This window comes from Lissotriton vulgaris, chromosome 1_1 (genome assembly GCF_964263255.1).
Source record: "Lissotriton vulgaris chromosome 1_1, aLisVul1.2, whole genome shotgun sequence".
NCBI lineage: Eukaryota > Metazoa > Chordata > Amphibia > Caudata > Salamandridae > Lissotriton > Lissotriton vulgaris.
The window spans coordinates 819,273,970-819,292,406 of NC_141685.1; the positions used below are offsets into that span (position 1 = coordinate 819,273,970).

The following is an 18,437-nucleotide window of genomic DNA, read 5'->3' on the forward strand; positions in this document are numbered from 1 at the left end:
ATGTATGAACTGGGGTGGCGGAGTGAGCTCAAGAATGATGATGGATAAAACCCAGAACAGTTGACTGGGTGTGAGTGCTTGCAATGTTCAACTCTCAGTATATCATCCCCTTTGGTTTTGCTGCCTAAGACAGAACCAATTCTTAACCATGAAAGTGGGTGTGGCCTAATAACCAGGACGGCTGATTTCGGAGCTAGGAAACCAGGTTCATTTATTGACGTCTGCTCAACAGCATGTGATTCTGTGCAAGTCACTTAATCTCCCCGTGCCTACGATAAATGAATGTCTCCTTAACTAGTGTTTGTGAAAGCACTGGGGTTGATGATAGAGGACTGGAAACCACTGGCTCAAATTAAGCACCTTTTTCCACAACGATGTTGCATCTGGTGCACTTTTATCACTGGTGAATAACAATCAAGCCACAAACAGCAACACACTTTCAAACTGGGGGTTGTTTCTTCCACCAGTCTTTCATTATCTTAATTTTCATAAAAGGGGTTTGTTTGGGTAGAAATGCATTCTTATTAGTAAACCAACTCCAACCACTGTGGTGCGTTTTAAATCTTTAGTTTGCGCTTCTCCAGACCAAACACTCTTAAAATACACTGACTGCTAATATTGGCGACATGTGATTTGTACACCTTGTAATCCTCATTGTTTTACATTACAATAACTGGAACGGATTACCCACAAATGATTTGTGTCTATATAATGTGTGTGTGATGTAAAGTGCTCTGACACCCTGCCCTGGTATGACCAGCACTGTAAAACAAATATACTGTTCGTGAGCGAGGGACCCAAATATATTAGTGATTTACAAATGAAATAGATGATAATATAAGGCATGTACTACACAATGGTGTTGAGTCATTTACATAGACAAAGAGCAATAAAGTAGAAATTACTTCAGGCACAAATATTAAGTAACAGCAACGCCATGGGTCAATTGCAGCAGTTTCAAGATCTTCTTAACTTAGAGTTTCTCCTTGCTCAAATACGTGCAATTTCTGATATTTATATGTTTCCCCTCATCTTCATTGATTGATTTTGCACGCACGAATGTGTCACTCATAATGCCACCCATAATTATACTGAAATTATGAAAATGTCACCCATAAGCAATCTGAAACCTTGGCAGCTAATAGGACCTTAATTCAGAGAGTTTCGTGAGCCCCTCTGAAGATGTGTGCCCGGGGCCCAGCACGCCCACGCCAAAACCAACCCCTGCCCCAGTTCCCCTACTTTCCGTTATGCCCTCCAACCGCTGTTCCTCGGCCAACGAAAATATTTTAGGACACTGAAATGAGCGGGTCAGATTTCACTAGACAGAGGCTGGTTGGAAGGGCGATGCAGAAGAGGCGTGGCTAGAGCAGAGAGTGCGCGGCTAGGCGGGGCGTGGTTAAGAGCATTTTCTAGACAGTGGACTCCTGGGCTCGGAACGAGCCAACCTCCCGTCAGGGACACAGAAGCCGCAGTAAGTGTGGGTCTCACTTCATTTAATGTTTGTCATTTAATGTTTGCAATACCGAAATCAGTAAGAATCGGTTTTCTGTGACCGTGGTACAAATGGGAGAAGCAAGCATGCCGAGGTTACGTCAAGGCTTTCTTATCTCAGTATTAGTACATAGCAGTTTCCGACGAGGCCTCTCCGGCTGCAGGACAAGCTGTCACTATGTATCTGTTGTGCGCGTGCATACTCCTACTTACATGGCGTGCATGCATACATGGCTTGGTCTCTACAGCAGCATTCGTTCTTCCCAGTTCTTTTATGTTGTGCTCCGTTTCTGCTTTGGAGAGTTGTACTGTAGGGCTGCCGGTCAACGCTTGGGTTATGGTATGGTTCAGGCTGTATGTAATCTTATATTATATCTGTTCTGTATTATGTTATAGCGTGTGGAGTAAGGTTGCGATTGTGTTACTTGATGTGAAGTATAATATTTAAGTTATGGTTGGTGTGTTGTGTTATGTTTTGCATTGTGGTGTTTGCTGATTTGGTTTGGGGCTCGTGGTAGGTGTTGGAAGCGAGTTATATTTGTTATGGTTACAATGGGGGATTAGATTTGTGTTTAAGTATGTTTAGGCCTTACATGGGTCCATTGGGTGAATAATGTCCCATTACATAGCAAAACCACAGTAGACATCAAACAAAGAAACATTCTATAATGCTACTGCTAATTGTTAGCGGTAAAGGGCTGGGTAACAGAGGTGTTCTTTGTCTCTTCACTGGACGGTCCTTTAAGGGGTGCTACGTAGGGCTACATTTTAATAGGTGTTTTGTTATGTTTATGTTTTGGTTCAGGTTGCGGGCTGAGATGGTGTTATACATTTGATTGTGTTTGTAATGGTTTCGGTTTGTGATTGGTTTATCATTTGTGTTGACATATTTATGTTGCGGTAAGATTAAGGTTTATAGGTGTGTTGTCATGCTTTGATTGTGTGGTCTGCGCTTTGTGCTACATTTGTGTTAGTTACCCCTTAAGCTGTTGTGCAGCGTTGATCTGGGGTTAATGTAAAGGGTTACTTACCAGTTGCATTATGTTTATGGTACAATTTTATGATAACTACTAATTGTACTGTGGTACTTTTACATTAGGGTTGGAATTACTTGTTACCTCCATTTATGTTAGGATTGCTTATGATTAGATGTGTATGTTCTAATGATGGCACTAATGGTCAGGATTAATATGTTTACTGTGTTTGGTTGTTTTGTCATAGGACAGGTTAAAAGTTGTGTGATATTAGTTGTGCCATGTTAGTGCTTTGAATTGAGTAAAGACCCATTTGCACAGGTCTCAAAGAAAGGCCAGTTTGGGGTTTTGTGACATCATTGTGAACTACGGTATAATGTAAACAGTGCCCACTGGATTTATGCATATTTACAAAAAGGGGTGGTGAGGGACAGAGTCTCTGAATTAAGCAGAAAGCTCTCACCCAGTCAAAAGATCAGGGCTAGATCCAACACCGTTTTTTAGCTCACTGCACCATCCCAGTTTCAGAACCTGGCTGTATGCAAATTAGTCTGTTCCTGTCCCAGTGCATGATGGGAACAGGACAAACCAAACTACAGAAGCCAATTCTTACACTGGGAAGGAAACAAACTCCCGGGGACCGGTTTCTGGCATTACAGCCGTCTTCGGCCCGGTTTGCTTGAATCCTGATGGTGCAATGAGCAAGGGTCTCACATCTGAGAATACCCTTCCACGCTTAGGGTGGACAAAAATATTTACAAAAAGGGGTGGTGAGGGACAGAGTCTCTGAATTAAGCAGAAAGCTCTCACCCAGTCAAAAGATCAGGGCTAGATCCAACACCGTTTTTTAGCTCACTGCACCATCCCAGTTTCAGAACCTGGCTGTATGCAAATTAGTCTGTTCCTGTCCCAGTGCATGATGGGAACAGGACAAACCAAACTACTGAAGCCAATTCTTACACTGGGAAGGAAACAAACTCCCGGGGACCGGTTTCTGGCATTACAGCCGTCTTCGGCCCGGTTTGCTTGAATCCTGATGGTGCAATGAGCAAGGGTCAGACACTCTGTTCATCACCACCCCCTTTTCTAAATCGTTTTTGGCCACTATAGGTGTGGCAGGGTATACTCAGACATGAGTCCCTTTCTCACTGCTCCATCAGGATTCAAGCAAGCCGGGCCGAAGACGGCTGAAATGCCAGAAACCGGTCCCCGGTAGCTTGTCTCCTTTCTGTTGAAGAATTGGCTTGGTAGTTTAGTCTGCCCTGTTCCCATGATGCACTGGGCCAGGGACAGACTGATTTGCATATAGCCAGGTTCTGAGCTGGGGTGGGGCAGTGAGATAAATAACGGTGATGGATCAAGCCCTGATCTTTGGACTGGGTAAGAGTGGTCTGCTCAATTCAGACACTCTGTTCATCACCACCCCCTTTTCTAAATCGTTTTTGGCCACTATAGGTGTGGCAGGGTATACTCAGACATGAGTCCCTTTCTCACTGCTCCATCAGGATTCAAGCAAGCTGGGCCGAAGACGGCTGAAATGCCAGAACCCGGTCCCCGGTAGCTTGTCTCCTTTCTGGTGAAGAATTGGCTTGGTAGTTTAGTCTGCCCTGTTCCCATGATGCACTGGGCCAGGGACAGACTGATTTGCATATAGCCAGGTTCTGAGCTGGGGTGGGGCAGTGAGATAAATAACGGTGATGGATCAAGCCCTGATCTTTGGACTGGGTAAGAGTGGTCTGCTCAATTCAGACACTCTGTTCATCACCACCCCCTTTTCTAAATCACTGGATTTATGCGGCAGACAAGGACCAAATTATGTGGCCAGGTTGACAAAATTATGGAACAAGGAAAGGCAAATTATGTCATGCAATATGACAGATTTTGTTGCAGTATTAAGTTAGTATGTTGCCATTTTTATACACGTGAACTGTGCCCAGGCAAAGCTTGTACCTAATTCGTGTCAATTTAACACTTAAATGCAGCAAACAGCAACTGAAAGGTGCCCAGCCACTGTGCTGCAACATGCATGGTAGCCATTTTAGTAAGTTTAGATTAGTTCGAAAAATAAACAGTTTTTTTTGCTTAACACCCACAGATTATGCAGATGTTTGAATATATAGCAAATCCAGAATTGTGTAGATAACGCAACAGCCGCAGAAAGACATCATTTCAGTAGCCCTGAATATAATTGTGTGGGCCAAGGCCAAGAAAAGTAACAATTTGCATCCACAAGTCAGTCACAAGGTTCTATCCACACAACATGTTTTGAATAGGATTTGAATAAGATCAGCTGGCTATACAAAGGAACAACTCAACCCTAAAAAGGAATGTTTACGTAGCAAATAAACGCTCTACCCAATGAGCAACACATCACAAACAGAAGAAACCAGAAAAGACTGCTTGTGCAGCTGAAGCACCCAGTGGGGCCCTTAGAGCTGTACTTCATGTCACCTACCCACTCACAGTTCAAACTCATTTGTTGACACTGCAGGCTGCTGCCTTGACGGTTCTCTTGGGAAAGGAGAGCCTAGGAGGCCCCAACCTATTTCCTTCTTGAACTTTATCCAATTCTGCATGTTGACATGCTTGTTTTTCAAACGTGCAGTGCAGAAGGATGAAGTAACTTCTTTTATTTTGTGCTAACTACAGATGTTTAGGTAGATTTTTCGGGCATTTTGGTCGAGTTGTAATTATTGTGAGCTAGCTGCTTTTAGGGTCGAGCCTGCTAGGGCATGTGCTAACGCATGAGTCTCGCTTGCGAGATTCTCTTGTTTTAAAAAAGGGCTTTGAGCCCGACCGTTGCTTATCATCTGTAAGCAATTGAGTGCCCTTCTTTTTTCGAGCCTTCTAATAGATCAGTGCACTGCAAGCATCATATCCGTTCCTTACAGTGGAGCAGGGACCAAGCACTGATTGATTCAACTTAATCTGTGCCCGTCCTCTGCTCCCAACGTGATTGGGATATCATTCTCCATCCCGCCCACTCCCCAAACCTGCTGCTCACTAGGCCTGGGTGGAGTTCGCGGAGTCGCGCTACACGGTGTTCCGTGAAGTGCTGCGCGGCGGAGTCTGTTACATTGTGCTGATTTTTAGCGCCAGGAGTTTCTCCTTGCTGTAAAATTAGCATGGATGGCATCAAGCGGAGTGCGAGAGGGTGCTGCTTCTTACTTCTGCTCGAGTAAATTTTCTTCCTCAATGCGAGCAGCAGCTTTCTGAACCTGTGCGGTAGCGACCTACTGTGACAGCCTGCATTCAGAAATTTAGCCAGGAGGTGGCCTAGTACATGATTTCTTGCACTCAAGCTTTCCAACTTAACGTTGGCGAGCTGTGCGTGAGAAAAAACTCAGCGTCATTTAGCGACTTTTTCAGAACTCTGTGCAAAGCACGCAGTGGGCAAAACTCTGTGAAGTGCGCCAAAAAAGCAGAATTCTTCGCCTACCCACACTGCTCAGGCCATAGTGGTTTTTAGGGCTCTCCTGGGTGTGGCAGGGCAGAGCCCTGGTCCGCCTTTGCGAGCTAGCTTGTAAATACAATATTTGTAAAAGGGACTCTAAGCCCCCCCCTCTTTTCCATTGGGTAGCGTCAGTATTTATGGTAAGCGCTAGCTTCCCAATGGAAAGGAGTGTTTTGGGTGCCGCCCTGTCCGTTTTTCGGACAGCCCCTCCGGACACCATGGCCTGGTTTGCGGCTGTCGTAAAGACTTTTCTTATCTGCTTGTTTATTTTAACAAGCAGATAAGATAATTCTTCAGTACAGCCCTGAAGCAGGCACGGAGCCGAGAGGCGCACAGGGTCACGGGGAGGACAGGGGGATCCCGGCACACTCTGTGTTTTCCTGCTGAAGCAGCACCGTGTTCATTTTTGCATCGCGCTTTCACTTTAAAGCACGATGCAAAAATAAACACGCTGCTGCTTTTTAAATTTATTATTCTATTTCTATCGGGGCGCTTGATGAGTTTGAGCCACGACTGCAGGTGAGATTTTTACCCTGTTTTCATAGTTTTTAAATAAGTGACGTAATGCTTCTCTTTGCAAGTCTGAGATAAGGCAAACAGCAGCGGCGCGAGGAGGCACCGGAGCTGGGCCCCCTCGATGTGCAGTGGAAGTGAAAGGCTGCCTAATGTAAAATGATGGTGCGGTTTATCGTGCGCCGTTGCCACCGCCCATCCCCTGCCGCTGTTATTGATATCAGACCATTATCTCTGGCAGTGTGCAAACGGGGTGTCACCATGATGGGCGGTGCGTTGATTGGGTGCACTTTCAACGTTTCTGGTAAACGTGCGCAATTATTTTCAGGGTTTTGGGCAAGACATGCATGTTTTATTCTCCATCTGGGACTGCACGGTGCACCATAGTGATAAAAGACGATGGTCCCCCATTGGATGCTCTTAGGATTGTTCAAAAAAGTAAACAGTTAAAAAAAATAATCTATTTCTATACTTTTTCACCAATCGCGGCAAACACGTTTACTTTAACAAACCGCGGGTGGCGAGATTGTTGTAAAAGTAAAACAATAGTTGCGCAGTTTAATATCTCAGTTTTGGAGTTTTATAATCTGTTTCTTGACTTTTCCAACAATCGCGGCACCCACGCTTTACTTTAACATGTTGCCGATACCGTGATTGTTGAAAACAAGCATAAAATTTAAAAACTGTGATATTAAACTGCGCACCTATTTCTTAACATTGTCAACAATCACGGCACCCACGGTATGCTAAAGTGAAGCGCTGGTGTCACAATTGTTATAAAAGTAAAGGAATAGTTGCGCAGTTTAATATCTTCGTTTTGGAGTTGTATGCTCTTTACCAGTTTTATGCTTGTTAGCATTGGTGAACACCGCTGTGCTGTACATTTGACTACATCAAAAGCAGGCGCGGGCAGCGCGTTACGGTGGAATAGGCCCATGGCGGATTGTGGCGGTCCAGCTCCCCGAGTCACGTGACCCAGTGCCTGCTATCGCAAAGGTCGTGACTCGAGGGGCTGGACACATCGAGAGACGGGCACTGGAGCTTGACCCGGCGTGACTCTCCTCTGTACAGCATACTCTGGCAATAAATGTATTGAATTCACCCCTATAGCCTTGTCATCCTTCCGTGGGGCGCTTCGTCCACCTCCACAGTGGAGACTAGGTGGTCGGACCGGCGCACATCACGACAGAAGCAAGGTAGGGGAGAGCCGGCACCCGTGACTAGGGGGGGCGACACACCGCTTTTTGCACCCCTCCTTGGCTCCGCTCCAGGTGGCAAACCCAACAGCGAGGCAGCACTTCTGCCTCGAGGTGTTAAAGTGCGTGCTGGCACTGAGTGCAGCTGGGGCACGCTTGAATATCGGCGCACATTTCGGCGCGCTGGGGAAGGGGCACCAAGCACGCTCAACAAACTCCTGCCCTGCTGGTTGCTACGAGCAGCCACCTCCTGGCCCCAGTGTCTGTGGAACCAGCTACACACAGTGTGCATACCAAAGACACCCATCACCAGGCCTAGGCATTCACAATCCTGCCCTGCGCTGCTAGTGCTACTAGCAGCCACCTCCTGGCCCCAGTCTCTGATGAACCAGCTATACACGTTGTGCACACCAAAGGCACCACCACCACCAGGCCTGGGCATTCAAAAAAAGCCACGACCTACAGTGAGAAGCAGTGCATAAGGGAACAACCCCAAGAATACCTCTCTCTACGTGGCATTCCATTCCGCACGTGGCCAGCTCGTCGTGCATATCGGCGCGCACCACCTACACTGCCAGTACTCCCAGAGGATAGGGTTCCTCACTGCCTACCTACACAGAGGGACTACACAGAGGGACTCTGGGCAGACATCCTCCCACCCATGGTACCACAAGACCACATAGCTGCTGTCACTACCAACACGAGGTGGCCGGCAACCTCGGATGTGGACCCCTGTCAGAGGGAAGGTCGGAAACAGAAGCGAGGAGGCCGTACTGGGTGAATATTGTAGGGTATTTATTAAGGGTATTCTGTAAGCCAGAATAGGGGTGGGTGTACTTAGTAATTGTAAGTTAACAGCATAAGAGTCCAATGTCACAGTAGTTGCTCTTGGGTGGATCTTCAGTGTCCACTTCTCAGGGGGTGGTCAGGTGAAAAACAGCTCAGGTGAAATGGGTGAATCCTGGTTTCCCTTTGGGTAGAGTCTTCCCGGAGCACTCAAAGGAAAAGAAGAAAAATAACGATCACTGACCTTATCTGGACAGCTTTTAACCTAATCTGTCACCACACCACGTGCAACGTTCGGGGGTTTTAAGTGGGAGGTAGGGTAATACGCGAGGGGTTCTTTAGGTTTCTAAGTGAATGAATGGCAGTAACAATAGCGGCATAGTCAGTGAATTAGAGCACCGGGACCATTCTGAAAATAGGGGAGATAAAACAAACAATACTATCTCCCCAGAGGGCCCCAACCCGCGCTCCGCTCTTAGAATCTGCCCGCAGTACCCGTCACGTACCTGGGTCGGCCACAACTCTCCTGAGTTGTGGCGGCTCGTGCTTGTCCTCCGGGCTCCACCACTCCTCGGACCAGGTCTCGGGGTCTTCAGGATCTTCGTTGGGGCTTCCCTCGGCATTTCCTCGTCGCAACAGGGAGTCCTTGGCTTTGTCGCCGTCTGCTTCTTCGTCCTCCGTCTTCTTATCAGCATGCGCGCCGAAGTGCTCCACTTCCGGCTTTTTCTGCTGGTCTTGACCTTTGCTCTCGTGATCCGATTGGTTAGGCTGCTGAGTCCCGCTGCTTCCGGAAACGTATTCCAGGTCACATATGCCGCGCTGTGGGGTGGGGAAAAGAATCCTGGTTACTGGGCTGTCCGCACTATCGGGGTCATCTTCAAAAAGGTGGTAAGGAGACCAGCGGGGCGGAATGTCATCGGGGAGTGTTTCGGTGGGTGGTCTCTCCTGTCCCTGACCCTGACCTTTCTCACATCCCCCCCCCACCCTATCTTTCTTGTTTACAAGAAAAGGATCCTGAGGGTATCTAGACAGGAAATCTGCATTAGCTTGATCCTTTCCTTTCCTGTGGTGAACAGTGTACTGAAAGGGTTGAAGGGCAACGAACCACCTTAAGATTCTGGGATTATGTCCTTTGTTTTGGGACAGCCATTCAAGAGGGGCATGGTCTGTATAGAGAATGAATTGCCTCCCGTCAAGATAGTATCGGAGGGCTTCTACTGCCCACTTGATGGCCAGCGCTTCTTTTTCGATCACCGCATGCCGGGTTTCTCGGGGATATAATTTGCTACTGATATAAAGAATGGGTCTCTCTTGTTGTTGGTCTTCTATTTGGGATAGTACAGCCCCTACACCACTGCCCGAAGCGCCTGTCTGTAAAATAAAAGGAGTCTCGTAATTAGGGTTCAGCAGAAGGGGTTGGGAAGTGACGAGGCGTTTTAGTTGTTGGAACGACTCCTGCTCTGAGATAGAGGGGTTTTTCAGATGGTTTTCTGTGTGTATCTCCTTTTTCAGTAGGTCTGTTAAAGGACTGGAGATCTAGGAGAAGTGGGAAATAAACCTTCTATATTAACCGAGAAGACCTACGAAGGCCCTTAGGTCCTTCTTGGTTTTTGGGAAGGGAACTTGTGAGATAGCCATAACTTTCTCTTCTTGTGGTCTTATACATCCCTCTCCTAATAGAAAGCCTAAATAATTTACAGACTTGGCGGCTAACCTGCTTTTGGCGGGATTGATGGTCAAACCCCCATTACCTAGAGTGTGGACTACTGCTGTGAGGTGTTGGAGGTGTTCTACCAATAAATTACTATGGATGATTATGTCATCCAAATAAGCTGCAGCATATTGGCTGTGGTTTTTTAACATCGCATTCAAAAGCCTCTGAAATGTTGCAGGAGCCCCATGTAGTTTAAATGGCAATACTTTAAAGTGGTACAGGCCTGACGGTGTACGAAAGGCTGTTTTCTCTCTATCTTGAGGCTTTAATGGAACTTGCCAATAACCCTTACAGAGATCCAGGGTGCTAATATATTGGGCGTTCCCTAGTCTCTCTATCATTTCATCAACTCTAGGGAGGGGGTAGGCATCAAACTGTGACACTTTGTTCACCTCCCTTAAGTCAATGCAAAAGCGAATAGACCCATCGGGTTTGGGCATGAGTACTATAGGTGAACTCTACTCGCTTTTGGATGGTTCAATGATGTCTAGTTTTAGCATTTGCTGCACTTCTTGTTCCATGGCATCACGTCTAGCCTCTGGAATTCGGTATGGACGTAAGCAAACTGTTTTCCCAGGTACAGTATGAATCTCATGTTCAACTAAATTAGTTCTACCAGGACTAAGGAAAACACTCCTTGAACAGGTTGTAATGCTTCTTTTAACTCCTGTTTGAGGGTATTATCCAGTTCTGTGTCTATACTTTGCTCTACCAAGGAGGATGATGTTTCAGCAACTAATACAGGTGTAGATCCTTCCCATTTCTTTAAAAGATTTATATGGTAAATCGGTGTGGCATTACCAGAAGAGTCCATGTCTAGCTTATAAGTGACAGGGGTTACCTGATCTATCACTCTAAAGGGTCCTTGCCACTGACTTAACAGTTTGTGTTCTGTGGTGGGTCGTAGTAATAGGACCTGATCACTTATTTGAAGGGATCTAACGTGAGTGGATTTATCATACTGCTTCTTTTGAGCATCCTGTGCTTGTTCTAGATTGGATCTCACGATTTCTCTTACTTGATTTAAGTGGGTTTTAAGGTTGGTGACATATTCTAATAAAGTCTTAGAAGTGTCAACCTCTTCTTCCCACTCTTCTCGGGCCATATCCTTAAGGGTACGCCGTGGCCTTCCATACAATAACTCAAATGGGGACTACCCTAGACTCTTCTGTTGACTACAACGTATGGCAAACAAGGCCAATGGCAGCATATCCTCCCACTTGTGTGCTTCTAAATTCAGCAATTTTCTGAGGGTTGTCTTTAGGGTTGCGTTACTTCGTTCTACCCATCAGTCTGTTTGGGGATGATAGGCAGCAGTACGGATCCGTTTTAGTGTAATCAAGTTCAGGTGCAGATTCCACCCCGCCCCCATATAAGCCTCTGAATATGTATGTGCACGGTCTCAGTTCAGGGTCTTACCATTCTCAATGGAATATGTCATCACATGTCATGCTTACCTGCATGAGCATTCAAGCAGACCCACACACTTCGCAGGAGTGGTGGTGTGCTGGCCGGGGCTGGTTTTCTCTCCTTCCTTCACCACTGTGGCTGCATATTTAGGCTTGCCTTCTCCAGACGTTTCTGTGGCAGTAGATAGAAGTCCTGGTTCGGCATGGTCCCAGCCAGACTGGCTGTATGCATTTCTGGCTCTTGGAGCTTGGTGCAGAACCAACGCCAGGGCTGGCAGGTCTTTGTTGGAGCCCTGATTAGGCCTAGTGACATTCTGGGCAGATGTAGCTCCCCAGTTCCCAGCAAAAGGTCCAGGATTCTGGTGATCTCCTCTCCCCCCTGGAAGACTGGTTATGTGGCAGACACCAGGCCTGATTGCACAGCAGTCATCTGAATACTTTGTGGAGTATTCTCTTCCTTGGCCATAGCGACCTTCGAACTTGAACAACAAGTAGAGTTGTGGGATCCCAGTTTTATTCATAGCTGGCAGACAGGAGATGCGTATACATATGCCAAAACCATAAAACCATTTTAAGGTGGTTCTCCTGTAAAGTGTCCTTTCCATGCTGTTCCAGACACAGCTTTTGTGTTGAATTATGCTCGTCACAGCACGGTAGTCGCCAACTTGAAGCACCCACAAGAGAAGCACTAATAGACTAATAGGTATGAGCTTTTCGCACCTGTTATCAGCTCAATGAAGGAGTAATTGCAGAAAAGGATTTCTTGAACATAGTCTGCTAATTTAGATCCTGAAAAAGTGAAAGACAAAGCATTATACTGTGTGTTAAGAGAGGGAGAAGTGGTTATGTTCATTCATCCGATTACTAGACTGCCCACTTTGTAACAAGGAGTTCAACGCTCTAAGCCTGGCTTCCCCACTTGACTTAATTGTGTGAACATAGGCAAATTGATGTACTCCACTCTGTCTCATTTGCTTGATTGTCAAATTTGAAAGCACTTGCAAGTAATTCAGTTGAGGGTGTGCACTACACAAAAAACACACTCCTATATTGTTTACTAAAAAATAATGTTTCTTTTTCCTCTTGTTCTTTACCAAGCAACTTCCTACCTCTTGTTCTGAGTCCAGCAACCTCTTCTTGTTCCTGGCCAAGTGACCATTTACATTTCGATAATGGCCAAGCCACCTCTTGCCTTGAATACCTAGCACAGAAGTGTCTTGCCTCTTGTTGTTGGCTCAGCAACCTCTTGCCTCTCCTTTCTGGCCCAGCATCCTTTTCTTGCCCCTCATGCCTTTCCCAGTGACATATTGCCTCTTATTCCTGTCCCAAAACCTCTTGCCTTTTGTTGTTGCTATGAGCTGTATAAAGAAGTGATCCATTATTGAATCTTACAATAAGGTCTTGAAAAGTGATTCTGAAATAAGGGCAATGTGGTACGTGTAAAGGAGTGAAGTTTACTATTAAACCTGCTGTTGGTCACTGCACTCGTACGTCCTAATGATTTGGGAGGGAGGCAGTACATACACTGACCAATTTTGTATTTGAAAAAGGCAGCTTTATTAAAACAGGTGCACATCACAACATTATCCTGGCAAACCCCCTTACAAAACTAAAACCTTGCTAACTAGCCCCTAGCGCCCCCCCACCCCTACGCACCCCCCAAACATACCTTCCCGGCACCTAACTAATTTACTTTATTACATTTCAGCATTTCGAACTTTCTATTTCCCCTTCATTCTATGAGTAATTATATGAGGGATATCCAACCTTTTCTGTAGTGAGAGCTACTTCTGATCAGTGAAAATCATCGTGAGCTACTGAAGGCTGAACTACTCGCTCATTGTTAACAGACACCCCGACACCCAGCTTTATTGACTTTAAGCCTAATGCCCATAGAGGCAGATACTATGGTTTCAAACAAATATGTAGACTAAGGGCACTATGGCAGGGCTGCCATGTGTGCCAGTGAGAGTGGGGGTTGCATGAACATGTGTGCGTATAAATGAGATATATATGTATGGGTGACTGAGATCCTGTGTCGTATGTATTTGCAGCACAGAGTATCCCTTTTGGCATATGTGGCACCATTACATGTATAACACAAACATACACTTGTTATGTTTAAATGGGAGGAATTTGAAGTGCAGAAAAATATTTTGCCATATGTGGCACCATTATATGTATAACACAAATATACATTTGTTATGTTTAAATGGGTGAAATTTAAAGTGCAGGAAAATATTTTGCAAACGTTCAAAATATGGAACATTTTTCTGCACTTTAAATTTCTCTCATTTAAAAATATGGCTGTATTTTTCATTTATACTTATGGTACAGTGACTACTGGCCAATGGGAGCAAGAGATCTGCTTTTTGTAAATGCAACACTTTGGGATGGGAGAAAATTAAAAGAAGTGCTAACTTAATCATTAAGGTAACTTTTCATTTTATTTCTTCCCATTTAAAAGCATTCATACGCATCAGTTTGTTCACAGCTCCAATATTGAGTTGACAAGGAATTTTATTTAAGATTTGAATACCTCAGTGCTTCAGTTGTTCACCTCTGTGCCCCTGCTCCAGCCTAGGTCATACATCTGACCACACACTGCTCATTATCAGGCCCTGCTACCTGCAGCCTGATAATATTATTGTAAAATAAACACAGCTTTCCCTTAACATTAAAATGAAAATATGACCTTATGCTTAATTAAAAATGAACTCAAGGCTGTGAGCTACTCTGAAGATGTCTGGGGGCTACTGGTAGCTAGTGTTCGACTGTTTGGAGACACATGATCTATATGAACCTAAAAGTAAATAAATGTCCTAAACTGAACCTTTAACTACCTGCCTACCCTCCATTTGCACACGGTTCCCCAGATGGCAACGCCACCCAACTTCTGCAAACTCCTGTTAAACGTTTCATGCCCCCAGTAGCACCTGTTCCAAGTGACAACATACACAACCCTTGCCCCTGGGCACTTGTCTCAACAACGGAGCCCGACTAACAACCCAGAAAATCTTTTGGAACCCTGAGTAAAAGGATGGGTGGGAGGGCAAATACTTCGAACCTACTCTCACACTTCCAGCCACCAGGTCACCTGAACCTAAAATGGTTGCTAGTAGCCCGACTTGATACCTTAAATATACAGTGAGCTACTTTTGGGCTGTAAATGAGCTCAATACTAAATGGCAGTCGTTGGACTCCACAACCCTCCCAATGTGCCTGGGGGCAGACCTCCCTTTGCTCAACTGCCCCCTAAGCCCCCTATGTGCCCACAACCCTTGGTGGAAAACGGCTGGACGCGGGCAACCTGGTAATACATAAGAGGGAACATGGATTCTTCTAGGGACATACAAATGGAGTGCTCCTGACAGGAGGGTCAGGGGGGGGGGGCACATGTTGCACTGTGCATACTTGGTGGTACCCAGACACCACTGACAGAAGGGGTACACTTACTATTGTATACTGGTATGGAAAAGAGATAAGTGTCACAGTCTTTTCTTTCCTTCTTTTCAGTGTTTACTGTACATTGTAAATGGTTCAATATAATGAAAAATGTATAAATAAAGATTTGAGAAGAAAAAAGAAAACCTGCTGTTGGCATGTTGGGGATGAAGCTGATGCCCAGTGTCATTTGCGAAGGCACTCTTGGGCTTTACACCTCCCAATTCTACATGCCTTCAATATGCATATTGGATTGCCAGGAGCGGGGTGCTTAGTCTGAGGGATGCTCACCTTGTTCCATGATAAGGGAAATTTCTGTTTCACTAATTTCATTAATACCTTAAATAAATCAACTACTTGTTTGAAAAGTTAATTTTGCAGTCCCTTTTTTAGCATAACAGAAATTGGTATAATGAATGAATGAATATTAGTCTTATAAAGCGCAAACTTTGTCCAAAGGCATCAAGGTTCTCACATCTGCTACAATTGGCCAGTGGCAGCGCATAAGATGCCATGGATACTAGTGCAGGTAACAAAATGGGCCTGATTTCCATTGGATGGGTGTTAAAAAGAATCCATAATTGGGGTTCAGTGGATCCGGAGATCTCCTTGACCCTGGTGCCACTGCACTATTGATAGCTACAGCCTTTGCTCCTGTGAAGGAAGATTAATTACTCCTTCCTAATAGGGAGGACTTACTTTATGAAAAGCTATCCATATCTTGTACCCCTTACCTCAATCTGTGAGTTTGGGTGCTTGGTCCAAAAGTCATAAACCGCTCTACATTTGGGCCATTCTCCTGAGAAGCCATCCATTTGATAAGAAGCCAAGAAAAGAGTGCTTGACGCGACATAGGAGAAAACTGACCATTTTTTAACACTGGGGTTTACCCAAGATTATTAACCCTTTGACTTGCCCTGTAATATTCTTCTGCTAATATTTTTTGTAACTATTTCAGGAACTCAAGTTTGTCAATAAAGGTTCAACTCCTGAAGACTCTGACTTTTTTTTAAAAATTATATATATATATATATTTTTTTAAATTATATTTTTATTGCAGAGTTATAAACCACAGGATACAATTAGTCAACCAGTTCACTCGTGACATCCCCCCGGTCAATAAGAAATCCAAATTGTACACAGCCATTCAGCCCGCATCCCGGAGGCCGGGCGGCATATTGTTTCATTCAATAGGAAAACATCACGGTGTATGTCCCATAGGGACCATGGTTGAAAAGTCGTTTTACGTATCTGCTTTTACCCCCCCACCCACAACAACACTTCCGTCAGCCATCCCAGTAATAATCAGTGGTACCGCCCATGTCGGGGCCTGCCCTAGGCGCTATGGTTCTGTCTCGCCTGGCCGCTCCCCCCAGCCATTCCACACTCCACACAGTACCCACCATCCTAATAGAGTCAAGGTACCCAGACGGGCTACCATCTAATGGCTTCCGACCCACCCCAAACTCCCATGAACCAGTCCCCCCAAGGCCCCCCCCCCTGGCAACTGCTAGGTGTACGCCTCGTCCTGTCGAGTTGGATGGATCCACTACAGTGCGGGATATAGTACTTCTGAGTTCGCCCCGCGGTGTCCACCGGCTTAGTTCTCACCATCCTCGTCCTCTACCAAAGAATCACGCAAGGCTTGCACCACTAGCTCCCATGCACGCGCCGCATCCAATACCTTCTCATTCCCCATCTTGACAGCCTGCTTCATCCGGAGCACACTCTCGCAGTCAGACCACCGCAGCAATTCGTTCTTCCATCTACGCAGTGAGGGTCCCCCCCTGGACTTCCAATGCCACGATATTTCCCTCTGCGCCAATATCAGACCCAGATCAATGAATTTGCTCGTCACCTTGGTGTGTTTGGTGTGCGGGAACCAGAGCAGCAGGCACGCCGCCATATCGAATTCCACCTCCCTGTCAGTCACTTCGTTCAGGAGTTCCCCTACCTCCGCCCAATAGGTCCCCAAGTGCGAGCACCCCCAAAACAAATGATCCATGTCCGCTCCCAGAGACGAACACCGTGGGCATCGGGCATCCGGCACCTGGAAGTACCGCTGTAATTTCTCAGGAGTTAAATAAGCCCTATGAAGCACATAGAAATGTACTTGCTGAAAGCGCGCATTTCTCGTGCCCTTCCACGTGCGCCGCAGGATGTGTCCCCATGCCGTATCCGGTATGGGCCGGCCCACGCTCTCCTCCCATTTAGCCTTGAGCCCTTGGAGCGGTTCCAGTCCCTCATTCAGCATCCTATTATGGAGGCACGTCACAGCTTTGAACGTGCCTGCCGCCATCACCACATATTGGCACGCCATAGTCGTTGTTGGTTCCATGAGCCCCCCTTTCCAGTGCTTCTGTATGGCAGCCACCACTGCCGCGTGTAGGAGGAACCCCCCATCGGGCAGCCCGAACTGGTCCCGGAGCGCTTCAAACGGTGCCAAAGCCCCGTCTATGTATAAGTCGCCTACTACCTGCAGTCCCGCCTCCTCCCAATCCAGCAACGGGGACCAATCTCCCCCGTGCGGCAAGGCCGTCAGCATGCCGATCGGGATCTCCGGCGCATAAGGCCGCGACGCCTTCGCTCTCCGAAGGCTCCTCTGCCAGCACAGCCGGAGCGTCCTCTCCTCCATGGTGAGGGCCCGCAACTCAAGCCTCTGTTGCATGACAATGTAGGACAGCACGTGGCGTTGTATCCCCCGATCCCGGTCCTCCTCTGGACCCCGAAACACCCTAGCTACGTTCTGTGTAAGGACCTGCAACTGCGCCGCTAGATAATACAGCTCGAAGTCGGGCACAGCCATGCCCCCTTCTATCTTGGGGCGAAGGAGCGTGCTCAGGGCCACTCTACGGCGGCCATGCCCCCATAGGAAGCCAATAATCATTGATCTCAGGTCTCTAAAGACCCCCTGGGGAATCCAGACAGGCAGCGTTCGGAAATAATAGAGGAAGCGGGGGAGCGCCACCATTTTCAAAAGTGCAATCCTACCCAGAACCGTCAGCAGGAGGGTCGACCAGAAAGACAAGCTGCCCCTCAGTGCCCGGACACAGCGACCAATGTTGCCCTCCAATAGGTCCGCAGTTGCGTGGTAGATGCGAACTCCCAGATAGGTGAAACAAGATGGCTCCCACACCACGTCCAAGTCGCCACCAGGGTCGGGCGATCCCGCTCGCTGCGGGAACACACAAGTCTTCGCCCAATTGACCTTAAGGCCCGACAGCCGGCCGAACTCCGACAACAGATCCATCGCTCCGGCCAAGGCCCGCGAGGTGTCAGCTAGGTACAGGAGCAAGTCATCCGCATATAGCGATATATAATGCCACTGCCCGCCGCTGGCTATCCCCGCGTACCTGTCACCCGACCTCGCATGGACCGCCAAAGGTTCCATCGCCAGAGCAAACAATAGGGGGGACAGAGAACATCCCTGTCGTGTGCCCCTGCCCACCGGGT

General features: G+C 46.8%; 1 protein-coding gene across 1 annotated transcript in view; it reads left to right on the plus strand.

Annotated features, from left to right (window-relative positions):
- Nucleotides 1–1,366: 1,366 nt before the first annotated feature.
- The window catches only part of ALDH9A1 (aldehyde dehydrogenase 9 family member A1), a 206,152-nt gene continuing 189,081 nt past the window's right edge, over nucleotides 1,367–18,437 (plus strand). Inside the window, exon 1 of the mRNA XM_086957203.1 lies at nucleotides 1,367–1,474. The gene's annotated coding sequence lies outside the window, so the exon portion shown is untranslated. The remainder of the gene's footprint in view (nucleotides 1,475–18,437) is intronic.